This window comes from Balaenoptera musculus, chromosome 17, assembly GCF_009873245.2.
Source record: "Balaenoptera musculus isolate JJ_BM4_2016_0621 chromosome 17, mBalMus1.pri.v3, whole genome shotgun sequence".
Lineage (NCBI taxonomy): Eukaryota > Metazoa > Chordata > Mammalia > Artiodactyla > Balaenopteridae > Balaenoptera > Balaenoptera musculus.
Genome location: NC_045801.1, coordinates 51,915,901 through 51,932,528, shown reverse-complemented (window position 1 = coordinate 51,932,528; position 16,628 = coordinate 51,915,901).

Here is a 16,628-nt window from a genome sequence, read left to right as displayed (position 1 = left end):
GTGTGAGGGGCTCTCAGAGTATCACTGATTTGTCTCACCCACAGGTTATCACATCATGTTCTGTGTGAATTGAGCTCAGTCGTACTCTGGGCAGTCTGCTCACTAACTGGCTTAGAATTGTCCCCACCTGTGTCATGGCCTCATCCATCCACTTGGTCTTTGTCTCGACCCCTCAGACCACGGGCCTGGAATCTCCCTGCCTTGTCTCCCTTGTTTTCTTTTCTGGCTTCCTTTTGGGTTTTTTTTTCAGGTTTTCCTTCACCTTTTCCCCTATTTTGGTCCTCTAGTTTTGAAATAATTTAGCACTCATATTTTAATTGCTCCTGAATCAGAAGCAGAATTCTAGCTATGTCCACACCTGCAGATAACTATATTCCTCAGAATAGTTCCTTTATTTAAAAAAAAAACATAAAAATTGCATACCTGTGATCTTATATTTGCAACCGATCTCAATGTCTCTGCTTTCCTTTTTCTCCCTCTCCCCTCACATTGATACAGAGTTTATTTCCAGAACTCTGTAATCACCCTGTTGTGGGAGAAGGGACAGTTTTCTCATAGCAGATGACATTACATAGTCTGTGTGGGCAATGCTTAAGTAAAGCAGAGCCTTGTATAATTATCTTAAAGCACAGTCTATTGAAATAATTCTACCCGAAATCTTTCATTTCCTGAATTAGTGGCTTCTCCGTATTGGCTCCAATGCTTACCCATTAAAAATGAAGAAACCAAATGTTAGGTAAGAGAATTCCATTGTCCAGGTTCTTGTCCTATTTTTTTTTTTTTTTTCCCAAAGATAGATAGTCACAATGGTTCTGGGTATACAAGATAAATGAAATGCGTCTAAGCCCAAAATAATCCCTGTGGTGAGAAAGATGCATGAGGATGAGGACGGCCTTCATTCCAGTCTTGCTTTCTTGCTTTTCTCTGTTCCCTCCTGGAAGGACAGATCCCCAGCTCCATATCATCCACCTCCTAACACTCTTCTATACACTGAGATCAATTACTCTTCTCAGTTGTAGGCCTTGAGTCATCAAGTCAAATCTGACTTTAGGTACAGTTACTAGGAAATTGGCTCTTGCTTTGCTACTCTTTACTACCAATTCTCAACTGCCTTATTCCTCTATGCCTGAGGCACTGGGTAGATTACCAAGCCACAGACTGATTCTGTCTGTGACTAATGATTTGTCTTGCTGTAAAGTTTAGAGTTTGAAACAATCCTCCCAGGGACAAGTCTTGTTCTTGAATGCTAAATCTGAGCTCCTTGCTTTTGTGCTCTGCCCATCTCAGCAATAAGCCTAGAAACATCCATCTTCATTTGGACTTCTGATGTTATATTCCCCAGATGGCTTCCTTTTTCTTTCTGTCAGATTCCACTAAGCATCATCTACCTATCCAGACTTTTCTCTGCTGAGCCTCTGTAAGCTCTGGTCTGACTTTACTTGCTCTGTCCATTTTTGGCTCACTAAGGCCTCATTCAAATAAACGGTGGTTATACATACCACATTCATGGTTCTATAAGTCAGTAGAAATACAGTCACAAATTTTACAGGAAACTAAAAATCATAATGCATACATACTACCCTGCCAAATGAAGCAATGCTTCTTTCTGCACCTAAAGGAGTTGAATCTTATTTTCAGCTGAATATCTTTAATGTGCTTGGCGCTCATTTGTATGTTTTGTTTCATTTCCCTAGTTAATGAAAGTAATATTCATTTCTTTCTTTTTTCCAATGAGCCTTTATCTCAGCTAAGTCAGAATGTTCACAAAAGGCATTATATCAGGTAATTGGATTTCATAGTGAAATTAGGTCTGAAAAAGAGCACCCTTTTAGTTGTCCCCTTGTAGAAATATTTCTAAGGTATAATAGATATTGTTTGCCTTAGTAAACAAAATAGAGTAGTTCCCCCTTATCTGCAGTTTCATTTTTCACAGTCTCAGTTACTTATAGTCAAACGCAGTCCAAAAGTATTAAATGGAAAATTCCAGAAATAAACAATTCATAAATTTTAAAGTGCATGCCCCAGGCTGTTCTGAGTAGTGTGATGAAATCCCATGCCCTCCTGTGCCATCCTGCTGGGTCCTGCCAGGGATGTGAAACATTCTTCTGTCCAGTATATCTACCCTGTATATACTACCTGACCATTAAGATAGGAAAAAAACATATATATAGGGTTAGGTACTAACTGTGGTTTCAGGCATCCACTGGGGATCTTGGAACTTATCCTCACAAATAAGGGGTAACTACTGTATAGTAAGTGGATTGACTCTTATTTGGAGGATTTCAGTTCTTGCCATGTTTTAAGGCACTGGATCATTAAGGTCAAATGTTTTCATTCTTTCAATGTTTACTATGTACAATGTCCTTAATGATGTATAGGTTCTGCCTTAAGAAGTCTTAGAGTCCAACAGGGGAACATAATCCTCATATAAAGTAACATTCATGCAGAACAGAATGTACTAAGTGCCTTATCAGAGAAACGTGATTTTTCTAAGTATAGGAACTACAGAGGTTATAGGGTATTGGCATAACTAATGAACCATGTCCATCCATTCATTCAAAAACAATAACTGGGTACTTTCAAGCCCTGAGATACAGCAGTGAAAAAAACGGTGTTACTGCTCTCATGGGGATGACTTTCCTGAGAGGTGGGGGATAGACCATTAACAAACACACCTAAATGCACAGATGTTAAGTGGTAGTGAAAGCTATTCAGAAGAATAGAGCTGAAGAAGGGCAATAGGGACTGTGGGGTGAGGGTGAGCTGGCTGTTGACACTAGATGTTCAAGGAAGACCTGAGGGATGGTGTCGTTTGAGCAGAGACCCAAAGTAAGAGGTGATCATGTGAGTAAAAAAGGAAAGAGTGATCCAGGAAGAGGGAACAGGAGCAGAAGTCCTAGGATGCAAAATTCTCAGAGCTTCTGGAACTTCTTGGTAGTGTTTGAGGTAGAGCAAGGAGGCCAGTGGGGTTTAACAGGGTAGGTCTTGGGGTGGGGGTGGTGAGAGGAGAGGGGCTCAGAAGCCTAGAACAGGCAGGGGCAGGTCCAGAAGGGTCTTGAACGCTTTGTGCTATGCAAGCCCCCAACCCCAACACATTTTCCCTCCTCCTCATTCTCCTATTTTGTTCTCTTGTTGTCATTCTCCTATAAGAAGAAACTGGAAAGGAAAAAAAAATGTTAATTAAGGGTTCTGGCGAGCTGAATTCCATTTAATTGAGGTGGAACTGTAATATACTGTTTTGTATTTAATTCTTAAATCCTTTCACATGGATATTTTTCTTGTCCCAGTTAGATAATATATGATCAAAATCACAAACAGTCTCCAATTCTTTTTCCTATTCTCTTGGAGCTCTTAGATCCTAGAAGGGCTCACAGTCTAGGGCTAAAAGAGTCAACTTTTCATACTGTGGTTTACCCTAGACAATAACTCCAGAGAGGTCATTCTTCTGTACCACCTTTGAATCTTATCCCTCAGTCTCTAGGACTGGCCCTTTCATGTCATTGTAAACTGGCCAGGGATTGTAGGGAGACTGTAGCCACTTGTCATCTAAGAGAGAGAGAGAGAAATCTGGAGATATGGAAAAAATAAACATTAACAATTTTTCTCTATATTAGTCTTTTATCTTAAGAGTGTTTGTTTATGGGTATATCTCAAGGTTCTGGTAGCTATTTGGTAAAACAGTCTAACACATCAAATATTACATGAGGAAATAAGTTACCTAAAGTTAAAACATTTCTTTTAAGTTGGGCTCAGCGTGTTTGCCATAAAATAAGCAAAGCTGAATCTTCCCTGCAAGAGAAACAACCAAGTTGCTCTGACAATTATTAAAGTGCTCTGAATTGACCAAACCTAGGGTAAGGAATGGCATTCCCCAGGTTTTTTTGTTTTTAAGTTTGAAATAATTTTAAACTTACACAAAAGTTTCAAAAACAGTATAAAGTGTTCTTGCATATCCTTCACTCAGTTTCATCAGATGTTAACATCTTACATGAACATAGTACAATTACTGAAACCAGGAAATTGATACTATTCACTAAATACAACACTATTAACTCATCTACACACTTGGTTAGATGCTTTCATGCTCATGTTCTGTTTCTGTTCCAGAATCTAATCCAGGGTCCACACACTGCATTGAAGTGTCATGTCTCCTTAGGCACTTCAATCTGTGACAGTTTCTATTTGTCTTTCATGACATTGACCCTTTTAAAAAAGATATTGATTCTTTATTTTGTAGAATGACCTCCAAATTGGATTTGTCTGAGCTTTTTTTGATTAGATTGAGGTTATGCATTTTGGGCAATATTATCACAGAAGTGGTATTGAGTGCTTCCTGGTGCATCGTAACATCGGGAGGTATAGAATACTGACAGGTCTTCTTACTGGTGATGTTGACTTTAATCATTTGGTTATGACAGTGTCTGCCAGGTTTCTCCAATGTAAATGTTCTCCATGACCAGCATTGTGTTTTAACTTGTGTTATACTCTAGCACCCTGCCTGAGTCATGCTGGGTGTGCAATAGATGTTAATTGAAAAAAACAAATGAATTAACTTAAAACTAATGTAACAAAAGTAGGTTTAATAGTAGGATTAGTTAAATGATTCCACTAAATTTTCTGACTTAATTACTTTAATTTGGTTCAGAATTCACCACCAAATTCCAACAAAGCTAAACATGAGACTCTGTATCTAAATCACCATTCTTTGAAAGGTGCCTAAGCTAACTTAAGCAATTTTGATATTGGATTGCCTTTCCCTTGCTACTGGTTGTGTTTGTTGGGATCACATTTAAAAAACTTTTGAAATGATTTTTATATTTTGAATAGGAAATGCGTACAAATAGTTAAAAGAATAAGCATAAGAGTATACAATGAAAAGCAAATCATTGTTATCTGCTTCTGTGTATCACCCCAGAGATAGTCTATGCCTATACAAATATATATTTATACGTGTATATGTGCGTTTCTGTATCCTTTGTATTACTTTTTAAACACAAATGAAGTCATACTTCACATACTGTTCTACATCTTAGTTTTTTTTTTAAGTTAACAGTATGTCATGGAGATCATTCTTTATTAATTTACTGAGATTTACCTCATTCATTTTAGTGGCCAAAGAACATTCCATCATACTTAAACACTATAATTTTTTTCATGAGTCTCATTAAGAGTCTATTTATGGTTATTTCCAATATTTTGTGTTTTAAATAATGCTTTAATGGATATCCTTGGAATATACTTTGGTCTTTTTGGAGTTTTTCTTATTGATTATTAAAGATTTTATATACAGGAAATTATCAACTTAACAATAATATATGTTGCAAATATTTGTTTCAGCTTGTTTTATATCATTTAGCATTATACACTTATCTTGCCATTTTTCACCAATCAGAAATTTTTAATTTTTACATATTAAAACTTATGATTCTTTTATTTTCTGAATTCTGAGTTTGGTTAGGACACAGAAATGCATTCTCTACTCCAAAGCTAAAAAACCATTTTCCTTTGGTGAATTTATTTACTTTATTTCCATTGAAATAGAACCATTTCAAATTTTGTTTTGGTATAAGAAAGAAAGTAGGAATTTTATTTTATTTTTTCCAGAGGTCTTCACTGTATCAAAACCATTAGTTCTTCCCCCACTGAATAAATGGGTGCTGTCTCTTTAGCACATTTCCAAAAGGCAAAAGAGTACCAAGTAGTCACTGAAGCTGATTTGGTCATGTTGCCATTTATTTACCCAGATTGAAACCATTTTTAACTTTTATAAAATGTTTTCTTTCCTCTCCCAGGAACAATCCAGCCACATCATGCTGGCAATTAACCAAACCATAGTGCTCTTGAGAATGGAAACTGCTTGTGCAATTTTGTGGTTGTCATTTACAGCTAAGCTGACGTCTACATCATAGTCTTCATACATATCGGGATCAGTCTCAAGTGTGCTCTGTTATATTGTTAGCTTGAACTTTATTTTTTTCTGTAAAGAAAATCAGGCAAACAGGATATTTATCTCCATGTCAAACTATAACATAATCTATAACCAGTATGGTCTTTAACTCAGTTAGATAGTGCTTGTAAATGTCTCTATTGTATCTTTCTCTCCCAAGCCACAAAGACACAGAGGAGAACAACTGTGAAAGGCTGCTTCTAAAATGACTCCTAATGAACCTCCCTACTGGTGTTCACTCCCCTTAGGTATGGGATGGACCTAGTAATTTTTTCTAATGAATAGAATGTGGCAGAAGAGATAGTTATGTTACTTCTGAAGTTAAAGTATAAAAACTGAGACTTTTGTCTGCCTGGTGCTCTCTTTCTCTTGCTGTCTTGTCTTGCTCACTTTGGTGAGGCAAGCTGCCATGTTGGAAAAGCCTATGCTGAAAGGAAATAAGGGTAGCCTTCAGCCAACAGATTACAAGGAACTGAATTTTGCCAACAAGCACAGGAGTGAGCTTGGAAATGTATCTTATCCCCGCTGAATCTTGAGATGTTGTAGTCCCAGCTAACACCTTGATTTCAGCCTTGAGAGACACCCGGAAGCAGAGCACCCAGCTAAACCATACCCAGATTCCTGACCTATGGAAGCTGAGATAATAAATGTTGTTATTTTTTTTAATAAATTTATTTATTTTTGTTTATTTATTTTTGGCTGTGTTGGGTCTTCGTTTCTGTGCGAGGGCTTTCTCTAGTTGCAGCAAGTGGGGGCCACTCTTCATCACGGTGCGCGGGCCTCTCACTGTCGCGGCCTCTCTTGTTGGCGGAGCACAGGCTCCAGATGCGCATGCTCAGTAGTTGTGGCTCACGGGCCCAGTTGCCCCGCGGCACGTGGGATCTTCCCAGACCAGGGCTCGAACCCGTGTCCCCTGCATTGGCAGGCGGATTCTTAACCACTGCGCCACCAGGGAAGCTCCCAAATGTTGTTATTTTAAACCACCAGGTTTTGGGGTAATTTGTTATGCAGCAATGGATAAGTAATACAGCAAATAAGGAATTGGGTAATAATATTAATATTATTAATATTAATAATATTAAATTACATTATCATTAGTATAATATTAATAATTTAAACTATTAAATTTATATTAATGATAGAAAAGAATGTAATGTTAATTATAATAATATAATGTTAGAAAGCTTATTACTAGTGAATTTCGTATGTGGAAATCTCTATTCTAAGAATTTTGCATATGTTACTCTATTTAATCTCATAACCCATGAGAGAGTTAATACATTTATTTGCATTTCATAGATGAGGAAACAGAAGTATTGAGATATACAGAGGCAAGACTTGAATCCAAAGTCCATACTCTGAAAACTGTGCTGTAAGACTGCAAAGACAAAAAAAAAATAACTCTATCTGCCAACATCACTGGGTTTGCAAGAACAAAATGTCTTTCCTTTCCATAGCAGGGCCTGCTCCCATCATCCATGCTGAGGTTTGACTTGACTTTGATCTTGGTCTGTAGATATAGTAACCTCCCTCTGAACTGCCTGAGGGTGTGTATCACCAGGCACATGGCAGGTATGAAATAGATATCTCTTAAATGCACGGATCAAAGCGTGGTTGCACATTCCATCTTTGCCACTGAGAGATGGTGCTGCTCTCACAGCTGGTAGCATGGAGTGTGGAAGGAGTGTGGGAGCTGGTGATGCGTTGGATGTACAAATTCCTCCAGCACAGGGGAATTTACTCATCTATGCTTCCTTACAATGATTTCTTTGCAGAGTTCTAACTCTAGCTAGTCTCTACTTATGACAGGAAAATACATGAAGGTAATTTATCATCTTGTGTTTTTACTCCATTGTCATTACGGAAGAAGATAATGACTGCAATTTCAGATCCTTTGAACTGAGATACAGAGAAAATGCTTCTTTTTTTTTCAGCTAAATGATGCTTTTCCTACTGTATACTGTTTGTAGGGGTATAACTCAGAAAATCCTCTATGAAGGAAAAATTTGCAATATATATCAAAATCACAAATGCACAGAACTTTTGATCCAGCAATTCTACTTCAAGGAATTTATTTTACATAGATACGTACATGTGTGAAATGATAATATATTTCAGAAAGAAAGATTAGAAGCAACTTAATAGCCCATCATTAAGAGGCTGGTTTAAATAAATTATGATATATCCATCCTTACAAGAGAATACTATGTAACTAAAACAAAACAAAAAAAACAAATGAAGGAAAATTTACATCTGTTGATTTGGAATTATCTCCAAAATGTATTAAGTAAAACAAATTAAGAAGAAGAGTACTTTTTGTACTAAATTTGTGTTAATAAAAATAGATTGTATATATAGGAGGGTTTGAAAGTATATAGACAAATTCTTTGACCATCTTCCCTTGAAAAGGTAGAGTCTAATTCTCCGCTCTTTGAGTGTGGGAATACATTAGTTACCTGCTTTTATAAATATAAAATATGTTTAGACTAATATTCGAGACACTGAAAACTTTGAGAACTTCTAGGGAAGAGACCTTGGTCATCGGGCACAAGGTGAGAGCATGCATATCTCTTATACATACTCTTTGAGCCTCTTGGATTTTGTGATTACCTATTTAAAAATAAAATAAAATACTAACAAATACTAAGCTAGGTACTCTGTATTTAATAAGTAAGATAAAGTGGTATATACCATTTTTTATTTTCAAGTATACTTATGAATGCCTACAGGTAGTTCACCATCTTAGAACAGACTGACTAAATGCTTCTGTTGAAATTAGAATGGCAGGATGTTGATAGAGACCATCCAGGGAAAGAGATGTTTGAAAAATACTATAATCACTTCTTAGGTTCAAATAAGGAGGGAAGAGGGCTACTGCAGGAGGAGGAAGGACTGGGTGGAAACAGTGATGAAGGGAGGTCCTAACCTTGCTAGCTGTTGATCACCCAGGTGTAAGGTGGCAGTCCACCCAGGGTTACTCAAATTGGAGTGGCAGGCAGATGTGACTCCCTGGCACACCAGAGGCAGGGCTTCAAGACAGGCTGGTCGCCCTAAGAGGCTTGGTGAGAAGCACTGAGCTTGGGTGATTGGGCTGAGTGTGGGGAAGCTGACAGGCAAAATGCAGAGGGAAAAGCAATGAGATGTACACCTTCACCACTGATGGCAACGAGTTATTAAGTAACAGATTTTCTTTCTTCTCTTTTTCTTGCTGGACACACATAATCCATTTGCTTTGCAAAGCAATTTTAGAGTGTTGTTTATGGTAAGATATAAGGTGCCTTATGGCAAAAAAATCTCTCCCAAATTCATGTGTGGATTCAAAGCTATTCCAATCCTAAAACATTGCATTTGTTTTTAGAGATACCTGTTCCTCCATTCATAGTTTCAGAACAATGAAATCTTCCTCATAGGTTGTCGAATGGATTTAATGAAATAAAGTTAACTGAGTGCCAGAATCGTCCCTCCTTCCCCTCCATAGCCCTGGCACCCCTCGTTCCTCTCCTCTGAAGCGTCCCCCACCACCCCTGGCCATACTGCTTGTCCTCCAGCACAGCACTCTCTGTGCTCCATCCTATTATGTGCCCAGTGTTGTCTGATGGAATCTTGGAATGTGAATCATACTCAATTTTGGGAGTTTGTGAGGGCATCCTCACAAGTCATCTGGGGGATGGTTCACACAACTGACTCAAGGTGGCACAAGTAGTAAGAGTCAGGGTCACAGTACAAACCCAGGCTGCTCTTCCCCACCCCTTGTTCCTCCGTTGCCCTGGATGAGGGTGCATAGACAGTAAGAGCCAAAGGGGATCCTCCCACACAGATCCAGTGATTTCACTGTCAGAACAGTCAGTATACTGGGGTCCAAAAGAGAAGTAACCATCATGACTCTCTGCATCCATGTTCCTATTTTGTGAGTCTTTATTGAGTGACTAGACACTAGCCAATTTTGATTAACTGTGCCAGAACTTAGTAAAATCCTGGATTTCCACTCTGTCAGACAAGTTTTAAGGAATTGAAGTGAGGCCAAAACAAAAAGGCATTTATGATGAATTTTACCATTCCTGGCATTTTATATTTTTTATAGCTCAGTTGTGTTCTGTGGAGATATAATAAAAAGCGTGTTAATAGAAATCACTCTGAACTTGTTACAACAAACAAAGGTTTGTTAAACAAACCTTTAGGGAACAGACATTCTAGGCTAAGAGGTGGTGTCCATGGCGGTTGTTTAAACATCCAAACAACTTGAAAATTATTTTACCTGTAAAAATCTGGACCATGATCTCAAACAGGTATAAACTAATTATAGGTATCGATTAAATTTAGTCATGGTTGTATGTATATATCCTGTGTATATGTATATACACATATATACCTACATACTGACTGTCCAACACTTCCTTTCCCCCATTTGAAGCTATCAAGCACAAGAGTGGGCAGGGTACCTGCCTCCAGGTGATCCCATTAGAGCACTTCCCTTCCCCCACCTCAGTAATCGGTCCAAGTCGGGAGCTTGTGTTATGTAAACTGGGCCAATCTGAATCTTCCCTAGGGTTTTTCAAACTGAAGTTAGTAGAAAGAAGCCTCTTTTCCTCTTAATTTACGGAACTGTTAGAATATGAAGTCAGAAGTATGTTGTTTCTCAGAAACCGAGGGGAGGGCTCGTGGAGAAGCCGGCTGACATAGCGCTTCACTCAGAAGGTCATGGGGTGGCCGGGGGGAGATGCGAGTGCACTCTGCTGGTGACATTAAAGTCCCCAATTATAGACCTCCCTAAAACCGGTATTACCCCTGCCCTTCTCAAATTTGGCTCAGTAAATTCCTCCCACTATGTTTATTTTAGTTCCTATTAAGACTCATGAACTTGCTTCCTGTAAATAGAGTGGTGCAAATGCTATCCTTGATGGTGTTGGAGAGAGCTCTCACATTCACTGCTGCTGGGTGTAGGCTTTTTTTTTTTTTTTGGCATGGCAATTTGGTAGTACCTACCAAAATTTACAATGGTAAAACACTTTGTCTCAGAAATTCCATGTTTAGGAATCTCTACCATAGAAATATTAGCAACCCCCTTAAAGAATATATGACAAACATGTTCATTGAAACATTGTTTATACTAGCCCCAAACTGATGACAATCTAACTATCCATAAATAGGGATATAAGAGAATAAGTTATGGCCCACTCACCATGGAATGCTCTGCAGATAAAGAAATAATAAGTTGTCTGTATATGGAAAGATACCCAGGATATATATTGGAAAAAAATCAAATTACAAAAGTATAACGCCATTTTGGTAACCACAAACAAAAATTAAATAAGTATACATGTATTGTATATGCTATATACATGCATGAAAAGATAGCTGTAAGAATAATAAATTGGGAGTGAGGAAAGGAAAGCTTAGAGCTTTTATATTTTACCTTATAGGCTTCTGTATATTACTTTGTTAGTTTGTAAAAGCAATTTCAAAAAGAAGATAGTTCTATCTACTTTGTTACACTGTCTCCTTAGAAGAAAAACTCCTTAGGAAAGGCAGAAAGGTACACATTGGCCAAAGACCTCTAGATTTGACTTTGGTTCCACCTCTAACATGCTTGACGACTTGGGTTACATAGATGCATCTCTGTGACTGTTCATCTGAAAATGGGGTATTCGAGCTGTATGGGCGTTAACGTCCCTTTCAGTTTCAATAGTTTATGAACACAGATCTTTTTAGTTTTAGGTTTTATGATATGCACAAACACAATTTTGAAGTTAGAATGACATTTGGAAGAGGTACATTAAACAAGATGCATAAGTATTAAATATATCTCAATGATAGCATAGTGACCAATATTTGAAACCAAAAGGGTTGTTTTATCTTTATTCTCTAGATGAATTGTTCCTGGTGAAATGATTACTGCATAACTTTTATGTAAAATCAAAACCCATAATACCTTTACTTGCCTTATATTTTGAGATCTCCCGGCATGGGGGAATTCTGAAAAAGAAGGAAAGATGGCAAATGGTCAAGTCCCTGGTGGAGCAGGGAAGCGCATGGCAGCTTCCCATCTACCAAGACAGGCATCTCAGTCTACCGGGAGATCCCAGTGCACTGAGTGGGAAACCCTGTGACACTTATTTACTGATTAATCAGGGCTAAGAAGCTGGTCACTGGCAGGCAGAATCAGGGCTACAGACCTTTCTTTGGCAGGTCTGCACATTTTCCCCCCAGGGCGATGTGAATCCCTTTAGGCAGGGTGTGCACACACTCTCCATTTAAACTCAGCTCCCACCTTCTGGTTGCCCTAGGCTGGCTGGTTGGCTAGTCACTTCACTTATCACCCTGTCTGCCAGGCTGTAGAAGTCCTGTGACTTTTGTAAATCCTTTACGTGTTAAAACCACCTGCAGAATAACATAACAGTGTGGGGAAATGGAAGAGGAGACACAGCAGCAAATTCTTCATACTTAGTCATAAGAACAAGTAAATGCAATGACCTTGGGTCTTATTCAAAGGCATAGTCCCTTTGAAACAGATTTATCAATCTTAGAATAGGTTATAAAGCAGCCTGTGGATTCACTTTTTACCCCATTCACTTCCTTTTCATGCATTGCCATTGTAAGGTTAGTACTTTTCTAAGTAGAACACTATGCTAGAACAAATACTAATTTTATCAGATAAATAACTCTTTCTTAGGCATCACTTACTAGCTTATTTTTATAGGCATCTATCTATAAGTTGGTGTCACCCACTAGACAATGAAATTTTTGAGGACAGTCTCTCCATCACACCTAGTCCAAGGCCAGGCATTTGGAAGAGTACAAAAAGCCTTGTTGAGTGATCTAATGAAGAAATAGTGTCTGGCTAATTCTAAATTTGAACTGTGAAAGAATAAATCAGTAACTGGCACACAATTTAAGCTATTCAGTTTTATTCACAATCTGAAGTTGATTGAATTTTCTAGAATGTAAACTCCAAAATGTGAGGACTTTTACCATTTTGTCCACTGGTGGATCCCAAGTGCCAGGAATTACCTACCCCCATCCTCACTCCCACACACAGCTTCCTGACTATAGTCACATGACCTCACCACCCCATTGTCTTCATTCTCCTCCCATTCGAGGAGACTCTTGCCCAAGCACATAACTTGATTATTCATTCCATTAACTTCCAGAAAGACCTCTCAACTTGTAGGGAGGAAAAATAATCTTTTCTCTACATTTCTAGGTTCTTGGCTGAGGCCCCCCAGTAAATTATTTTTAAAGGCAGGTTAACAGAGAAAACCAAATTTAATTACTTACATTCATGCAGGAGCCCCACAAAAATGAGACTCAAAGTGACTAGAGAAGGAAGTTTTTATACCTTTTAGACAAAGAAACAATAAATTTGTGAAAATTGACTAAACAAGGGGATTTGGGCTTGGGGTAGTAAAATGGTGAAGGAATAACAAGATTTGTTTATATGGCCTCTTTGGCCCTAAACTCCCTGCCTTTGGTGATAAGGATGCCTTCTACTCTCCTAGTATAGGGAAGGTAACTTTCACGTGGGAGATTTATCCCCTGCTTCCTCGGGGGTCCAAGGAAGGGTCAGAGTGTTATTTTTGCATTGGTTATTTCTCAAGTACCTTTAATTTAAAATAATCAATATACCAAAGTGTCATACTTTAGGGTGATTATTTTGAACCCCTACAAACTGTTCACTAGAAAACACAAGACAGTTAACTGCTGAAGATTCTTTGAATCCCTTGCCTCAGAAATCCTCACTTTACCTTTTCCACCAATTCTAAACTATTAAATCACGATCCTTACCCAATCCTAATCAAGGCTCCCCCTCCCACGGAAATACCTGCCTTAAATCAAGCTTCCAATTCTCAATAAATCCCACCCTTGCCTTCCTCATTAGAGGCTCTGCTGCTGCTTGGTCAAGCTGGTGATGCCTCTTACCAATGAACTCAATACACGCAGTTTGGTCTTGTCTGCAGGTTTGTTAGTGATATCTGGGGAGCAGAATTCAATGCACATAGAACAGCGTTGGGCACAGACTAGGCAACTCAATAAATATTTGTTGAATGAATGAGTGGATGCTGTATAATTATACATGAAGGGATTTTATAAGCCCTATTAAGCCTAAATCAGAGTAGAGTCAGTCCATGTAAATCTCTTTGTAAGCATGACTAAATCTGGGAGTAGAGACATGTTACAGTATAAGCATTGACATGTTATTGGGTGACTTCTAAGCCAGAGATGGTGTATTTACCATGTCTTCTTGACCTTAAATTACCTTCTTAGAGTTTGAGCCAAACAGTACAAGACAATGGTTCATGAAAGATCAATAGATGAATATTTTCAGACTCACCATTCTTTACAAATGGCTGAGGTGACATAAAGGGATCCTAGTTTATTCATCATTGGAAAATGTCTGTCTGTTGATTTACTTCAGGTTTCCACAGGAGGCATTTTGATTCCCTTTACTGGTTTTTTTTTCCAGGAAAAATAAGTTTTCCTTGAGGGTTTTCTAAGTTCAAATAAGGCCTTCTTGTTTTATCTTTAAGGCACCCAGATGACAGTGAGAAGCCAACTTCTCTGATTTTACACAGCAGTTGCTTGCAATTATAATTCAACCCATAGCTGCTTACAGTCAGCTGGTAGAACTCTCAACCGTATGCATTATTTAATAGAGGGGAAAGAAAATGAGCCATTTTATAATGAAGAATTTAAATATGTGTAAGTTCCACTGCCCATTCAACTGGAATATCAATCAGAGAGGTATGCTTATGTGCTCAATTTGAACTGTAGTACTAACTCCCAAATATAAAAGCAAGCCCTTTCATTTCTCCAATATCCCACAGTAGGACAGTCAGATTTGTTTTTAGCTTTTGGTTTTTTTTGTTTTAGATTTTACTTGCAGAATGTATAAAGCTCCAGGAGTTTAATCCAAATATAATTCAAACCTCTGTATTGTATTCTTTCTCCCAAGCTACTCAAACCTGAAATACAAAATAGCACAGGAGGAAAATTTTCTTTTTCTTTTTTTCAAAGGAACAATAAATACCCTGGTATTTATCAGGACTCTGAAAAATATCTTAAGTATTAAGTACGTACTTTGGGAGGTGGTGATAGAAGGAGATGACTTAGATCAAGGTTGTTTGCTGAAGCTCCTGGAAATCATATTCTTCTCTGGGTGGAGTTTATGGTAACAGATCTGTTACGACTTCGTTACCATAATATAAAATAGCTTTGATGTTTCTGAAACAGTCTGGGGGTGGAACATTTCCACAAAGCTAGATAGCCAAATTCCCAAGAGGCCAAACCTCAAGGCAGATTCCAGGAGCCCTTCATACTTCCAGCCTCCAGAGAAACCCAACTCTCTAGAAGCAATTAGTTCTTCTAGACTTTATAGAAAAATATAGATCCAAATAATTTTATCTGTGCTTGTCCAAACCGTACAGTTTTGACAAGAAATCTCTGCCTTAGGTTCTAAACCCAATATAGGTTTTGGTAACTGACTTAAGTTTTTCATTAATTTTTTTCTCATTGTCACAGTCAAAAGACCCTTTTTTCTATTCCTATGTTTACCAAACTATCTTTTCTTAAAAAAAAAAAAAGAAAGAAAGAAAAACTCATTATTTTCTCTCATCACGTTAAACTTTCTTTCTCTCTTCATTCTTTTCCTACCCTTCTCTCTCTCTGCCCTCAGAACCCATATCCTATGAAATAATAAAAATGGTGAATATGTATGTAGTGCTAATTAGGTATTGAAAATTGTAGTAGGTGTTAACAAATCTGGCCTTATTTAATCTGCATAACAAAGCATATGGAAACTATTTACAGGCCTAATTTATAGTTTGTAGTTTGAGGGCAGTGGAGTGACCTGCCCAGGATGGCATGGGGTCAGTGGGACTGAGACCACACAGGCCTGTCTGACTACTAACTAATCCTACACTCTGCTCTTCTGCAGACTTCACAGTACAGGGTAGCAGGAGGTGCCCCCACTAATACGCCTCTTTGGCATAAGGATTATTTTGAGCTGATAATTATTAAGAGACTGCGGACAGATGAGAAGCTCTGAAAGCAGAGTAAAACTTATCCTTTTGTAAGGGAAATTTACATTTGTAAAAGAAATTTATGTTAGAAGGGACGCCTGTCCCAGAAGAGCACCATTACTGGAGATAACTTTTATCCCTGAGAGACTTATCTACAGGCCAGGGCAAACTTTGTTTACCAAACATTTCCTCTTCTCACCTTCCAGGTGAATTGTCTTCCTTGCTTTGCAGCTCTAGGCCCCTATCCCTTTCCTTAGCCCTGGATGGCATATAAGCCTCAAATGTCTGGCCACATTTTGAGTCTCATATTTTGTGGGGCTCCCGTATGTCCGTACATAATTAATTTTTTTTTTCTTCTGTTAATCTGTCTTTTGTTACAGGGGGAGTCTCACCCAAGAACTGGGAAGGCTGGACAGAAAATTATTTTTCCTCTCCTACAACCCATACTTTTGTGTCTGAGACTTTCTGCATAAAGCATTGTAGATGGAAATTACACCTTGAAAAATATTTTCTGTAAATCATTGCCACAACTATAACCTGGAGGAAAGCTACAGGGGACAAATGAAAGCATTCACTTTCTGTTGCTGCAAGCAAATTAAGCCTACAGACCACTTTTCAAGACAAAAACATTATTAAATTATTAGCTGCTTTAGAACTGCCTGCAC